Source organism: Puma concolor, chromosome B3, assembly GCF_028749965.1.
Source record: "Puma concolor isolate L17-30 chromosome B3, mPumCon1.1.hap2, whole genome shotgun sequence".
Lineage (NCBI taxonomy): Eukaryota > Metazoa > Chordata > Mammalia > Carnivora > Felidae > Puma > Puma concolor.
The window spans coordinates 143,659,276-143,665,758 of record NC_141672.1 but is presented as its reverse complement, the minus strand read 5'-3'; the positions used below and the strand labels follow the sequence as shown (position 1 = coordinate 143,665,758).

Genomic DNA, 6,483 nt, shown 5'->3' with positions numbered 1-6,483 from the left:
GCTCAGTGAGCTGAGCATCCAACTCCACTTCAGCTCAGGTCATGATCTCTTGGTTCTTAGGATCGAGCCCCACGTCAGGCTCTGTGCTGATAGCGCGGAGCTGCTTGGGATTTTCTCTCTCCCTCTCTCTCTGCCCCTCCCCCCCCCAAAGAAATAAATAAACACTAAAAAAAAAAAAGACCCTGCTACATTTATAAAAATGAGAGCTAGAAAGAACTTTGATGTACTGCAACAAAAGGATGGTTTAGCAAGTTATTACAGGTGAACAGAATGTAACTTTACTGAAAAAAAAAACAACCCCAAAAACCCAAAAAACTTTACGTAGTTATTAAAATGGTCTTTGCAGACTATTTTAATGATACGGTAAGTGGGAGTCAGGAAGTAAATGTGTATATACTGGAAGATCTCAGTTATATATAAAAAACAGGCCAGAGAAAATTCACTAAAATGTTAACAGCGGTAACTTTGAATGGAGAAGTATGGGAAATTTTAATTCTTTCTACTTCTCTGTATTTTCTAAATTTTCTGCAATCAGTACGTAGAGCCAGAAAGAATAATAAAAACATTTCAAAACAAAATCTGACGTAAAAGAGAGAGAGACAGAGTGTGAGTGGGGGAGGGGCAGAGAGAGAGAGGGAGACGGAATCCAAAGCAGGCTCCAAGTTCTGAGCTGTCAGCACAGAGCCCGACGCGGGGCTCGAACTACAAACCGTGAGATCATGACCTGAGCCGAAGTCGGACGCCGAACGGACTGAGCCACCCGGGTGCCCCCAAAATCTTATTTTCTTAAATGTTTGTTTATTTTACCTGGAGAGACAGAGAGAGAGCGTGCATGTGTGTGTGAGTCAGGGAGGGGCAGAGAAAGAGAATCCCAAGCAGGCTCCCTGCTCCCGACGCAGAGCCTGACGTGGGGCTCGATCCCACCAACTGTGAGATCATGACCCCAGCCGAAATCAAGGGTCTGACACTTAACCAACTGAGCCACCCGGGCGCCGCTCAAACAAAATCTAACACAGCGAATGTCACAAACGGGTTTCTGAAGCCCCTCGCTCTTCTCAAACGTAACCCAACGGCACCAGGATGTGGACAGCTTGGCTGAAGGACAGACTGTGGCGAATGATCACGTCTCCCTGCTCCCTACTATTCGGTCCAAGTACGACAGTTTGCGGGGTAAAGCTGACAGGCTATTTCTGTAACACTTGCCCTCAAAGCAGAAATATAGCAGTAGTTTCTCCCAGATTGTTCCCAAAGCTCACCATTTAACACCAGCCATTTCTTTATGAACACGGCAGTGAGGAATGTTCCGTTGACACGGGGACCCGCGCTGGCAGCTCTCGGGGGACCCCTGACTCTGGCGTTCTACTCCCCAGAGACAGTCTACCTCTCCGTAGGCACCTAAGACAAACACAGATGTAAATACAAGCAAAATGTGACAATATGGAGAAGACGGCCTGTCTGTCTGGTCAGGCGGAACAGTGTCCAGTGGTCAGAGCAGGGGAGCGTGGCAGAGGCCCCTGAAATGACCCTCCCGGGAATCGCCCTGACCCATCCTGCCTCTTCTCTGTGAAACGGTTTCCTTTACAGTCAACATGACGTTTGTGACTTTGAGTCTGGGGATATTTATTCTCTAAAGCCCAGCATCTTGCAAACAGCGTCAAGAAGGAAAACAGGGGCGTCTGGGTGGCTCAGTCCGTTGAGTGTCTGACGCCTCATTTTGGCTCAGTTTGTGAGTTGGAGCCCCGCATCGGGCTTCTCACCGTCAGCAGGTCATACCTGCTTGGGATTCTCTCTCTCCCTCTCTCTCTGCCCCTTGCCAGCTTGATGTCTCTCTCTGTCTCAAATAAATAAACATTAAAAAAAAAAGAAGGTTAAAAAAAACAAAAAACAAAAAACAAACCAACCCAAGAGCTAACTAACACCGCATCGGGAATCTCAACACCATGGTTCTCCTTGACACGCCTGTGCCCAGTATGGGGGTTTCTAGTCTAGGGAAGAAATAGGTTTATTCCCTTCCTAGAAACAGGCATGGTTTAGGTGCTCTGGGCAAATCAATCACCCCTGGGGGAGCAGCAGGGGCTCATCCGTTGGAAAAGGACACCCTTTACTATTCTGGAATGTGAGTCTGGCGATAAATGGGAATCTTAAGGACACCTTGCTTCAAGGTTGGGGGTTGGTTACTGTCACTCAGATTAGCCTGGAGATTCCTGCTGGGCAGAGACAGACCTGCCTGGGAGCCCAGCATCACCATGCCCTAAGCCTTGAAGGTCAAGGGTCACCCCAGGGGCTCTAATCTGTCTAGAATAGGTGGATACACCTGGGAAAATAAGTGTGGGAGGAAAATTCAAGGTTAAATTGAGACGAGTTACAAAGTGGAACTTGCCCTACTGTTTACTGGACTGTCTTATGGAACTACAAACGTTAAAATGGGGCGGTACCACAGGGACAGATCAGTGGGCAGGAATAAAGAGCCAAGGGAGGGGCACCTGGGTGGCTCAGTGCTTGAGCACCTGACTTCAGCTCAAGTCATGGTCTCACACTTTGTGAGTTCGAGCCCCACTTCGGGCTCTGTGCTGACAGCTCAGAGTCTGGATCCTGCTTCACATTCTGTGTTTCCCTTGCTCTCTGCCCTTCCCCCACTCACGCTCTGTCTCTGTCTCACTCTCTCCCAAAAATAAATAAGCATTTAAAAAAAATTTTTTTTTTAAAAGAGCCAAGGGGGGAAAAAAAAGGAATAAGAAGCCAAGAAATATTTGCAAGTAGAGTATCCATATTAAAAGAAAAGGAAAGGGAAAAAAAAGGATAGAACCAAGGTGGCATTTCAAATAGGGATGTATTTCGTTCTGAATATAATGACAAATTGGGGGTGAGCCTTATCAGGAGCTGCTATAGATGAGTAAGAATTAGCTCATATTTAGTAACTATGGACTCCATGGCTTACATACGTGGTTTCGAACACCCTCCTGGCTTTGGTCTTCTGTTCTAGTTTATTTTGGGTCTGGGTTTTTTAAATTTTTACTTCCATTTTTTTTTTTAAACACATGGTAAGTGCTTTAGTTTTTTCTTTTTAAAATCATTATTATTATTATTATTATTATTATTTTTCATCATGGTAAGAATACTCTTTAATTCCCATCCCCTACTTCCCCCATCTCCCACCCACCCACCTCCCCTCTGGAGGGCTCCCCTTTCTCCACATCCTTGTCAACACCTGTTGTTTCTTTTGTTGTTGATTTTAGCCCTTCTGACAGGTGTGAGGTGATATCTCAGTGTGGTTTTGATTTGCATTTGCCTGATGATGAGTGATGTGGAGTATCTGTTCTTGCGTCTGTTGGCCATCTGGATGTCTTATTTGGAGAAATGTCTGTTCATAGTCTTCTGCCCATTTTAAAATTAGATTATTTGTTTTTTGAGGATTGAGTTTTATAAGTTATTTTATTTTATTTTTTTTAATTTAATTTAATTTAATTTTAATTTATTTATTTATCTATTTATTTATTATTATTTAAAAAAAATTTACGTCCAAATTAGTTAGCATACAGCGCAACAATGATTTCAGGAGTAGATTCCTTAGTGCCCCTTCCCCATTTAGCCCATCCCCCCTCCCACAACCCCTCTAGTAACCTTCAGTTTGTTCCCCATATTTATGAGCCTCTTCTCTTTTGTCCCCCTCTCTGTTTTTTTATGAATTTTGTTTCCCTTCCCTTAGGTTCATCTGTTTTGTGTCAAAGTCCTCATATGAGTGAAGTCCTATGATTTTTGTCTTTCTCTAATTTCGCTTAGCATAATACCCTCCAGTTCCATCCACGTAGTTGCAAATGGCAAGATTTCATTCTTTTCAATTGCCGAGTAATACTCCATTGTATATATATGCCACATCTCCTTTATCCATTCATCCATCGATGGACATTTGAGCTCTTTCCGTACTTTGGCTATTGTGGATAGTGCTGCTATAAACATGGGGGTGCATGTGTCCCTTCGAAAGAGCACACCTGTGGATAAATGCCTAGTAGTGCAATTGCTGGGTCTAGGGTAGTTCTATTTTTAGTTTTTGGAGGAACCTCCATACTGTTTTCCAGAGTGGCTGCACCAGCTTGCATTCCCAGAGTTTTATAAGTTCTTTATAGATTTTGAATACTAACCCTTTATAGGATATGTAATTTGCAAGTATCTTCTCCCATTCAGTAGGTTACCGTTTAGTTTCATTGTTTCCTTTGCTGTGCAGACACATTTTATTTTGATCTAGTCCCAATAGTTTATTTTTGCTTTTGTTTCCCTTGCCTCAGGAGACGTATCTAGAAAAATATTATGGCCAGTGTTAGAAAATTATTGCCTGTGTTCTCTTCTAGGATTTTTATGGTTTCAGGTCTCACATTTAGGTCTTTAATCCATTTTGAGTTTTATGTATTGTGAAAGAAAGTGGTCCAGCTTCATTCTTTTGCACGTGGCTGTCCAGTTTTCTCGACATCCGTTTGTTGAAGAGACTTTTTCCCATTGTATATTCTTGCCTCCTTTGTTGAAGCTTAATTGACCATATAATCATGGGTTTATTTCTGGGTTTTATGCTTTACTCCATTGATCTGTGTGTCTATTTTTGTGTCAGTACCATACTGTTTTGGTTACTGTAGCTTCATAATATAACTTGAAGCCCGGAATTGTGATGCCTCCAGCTTTTGTTTTCTTTTTCAAGGCTGTTTTTGGGGTCTTTTGTGTTTCCATACAAAGTTTAGGATTGTTTGTTCTAGTTCTGTGAAAAATGCCATTGGTATTTTGATAGGGATTACATTAAATGTATAGATTGCTTTGGGTGGTGTAGACATTTTAACAAGGCTTGTTCTTCAAGGGCACCCGGCTGGCTCAGTTGGAGGAGCATTCAACTCTTGATCTTGGGGTTGTGAGTTAAAGCCCCGCATTGGGTGTAGAGATTACTTGAAAATAAAATCTTTAGGGAGCTTTCCAGAATGCTCGGTGAGAAGTGGAGGAACGGTGGGCGCCCAAGCTGTGCCCAGCCATGCACTCCTTTCTGCTCCCCCACAGTGGCCTCGGCCCGCTCACCAGCTATAGAAAATGGTGAGAGATAGAAACTACTTATTATGTTTTGGGGGTCAAACCCAAAGCCACCCAGGAAGAAATGGAAAAGGCTTACAGGAAACCGGCTTTGAAGTACCACCTTGTTAAGAATCCAAATGAAGGAGAGAAGTTTAGACAGATTTCTCAAGCTTACGGAGTGCTCTCTGATGCAAAGGAAAGGGAATTATATGACAAAGGAGGAGAACAGGCAATTAAAGAGGGAGGAGCTGGTGGTGGTTTTGGCTCCCCTGTGGACATCTTTGATAGGTTTTTTTGGAGGAGGACGAAGGATGCAGAGAAAAGGAGAGGTTAGCTCTCTGTAACCTTAGCAGATTTACATAATGGTGCAACAGGAAAACTAGCTTTTCAAAAGAATGTGATTTGCGACAAATGTGAAGGCCCAGGTGTTAAGAAAGGAGTGGAAGAATGTTCTCCCAATTGCTGAGGTACTGGGGTGCAAATAAGACATGGGGGAGGACTTGGAATGACTCAGCAAATTCAGTCTGTGTGCATGGAGTGCCAGGGCCATGGGGAACGGATCGGTCCTAAAGATCGATGTAAAATCTGCAATGGAAGGGAGATAGTTTGAGAAAAGAAGATTCTAGAAGTTCATATTGACAAAGGCATGGAAGATGACCAGAAGATAAACATTCCATGGTGAAGGAGACCAAGAACTGGTTCTGGAACCAGGAGATGTCATCACTGTTTTAGATCAGAAGGACCAGGCTGTTTTTCCTCGGCGAGGAGAGGATCTTTCCATGTGAGGGACATCCAGCGGGTTGAAGCACTGTGTGGCTTTCAAAAGCCAACATCTGCTCTGGACAGCAGAACCATTGTCATCACCTCTCCTTCCAGGTGAGATTGTCACGTACGGCGATGTTAAGCGTGTGCTAGACAAAAGGCGTGCCAATTTATCGTAGACCATATGACAAGGGTCGCCTGATCATCGAATTTGAGGTAAACTTTCCTGAGAATGCCTTTCTCTCTCCTGATAAACTCTCTCTGCTGGAAAAACTCCTACCTGAGAGGAAGTGGAAGAGACTGATGAAATGGACCAGGCAGGACTGGTGGACTTCGCTCCACATCAGGAAAGATGGCGCCATTACAATGGAGAAGCATATGAGGACGATGAACATCATCCTAGGGGTGGTGTTTGGTGGTCGGACCTCTTAATGGAGCCAGTAAATAGCGCCGCTGGCATTTTATAGGCGGTATTGAGTTAATGAAAGACTACAATCGTAGCTCATTACTTGCTATTGCTTTTGCTTTAAATATTCAACTATAGGGGCACCTGGGTGGCTCAGTCAGTTAAGCGTCCGACTTCAGCTCAGGTCATGATCTCACAGTTTGTGGGTTCGAGCCCCGCGTCGGGCTCTGTGCTGACAACCTGGAGCCTGGAGCCTGCTTCCGATTCTG

At 44.0% G+C, this 6,483-nt stretch overlaps 1 pseudogene; it reads left to right on the top strand.

Moving 5' to 3' along the window:
• The first annotated feature begins 4,958 nt into the window (after positions 1–4,958).
• On the top strand, positions 4,959–6,275 carry LOC112855192 (dnaJ homolog subfamily A member 1-like; annotated as a pseudogene).
• Positions 6,276–6,483: the final 208 nt, after the last annotated feature.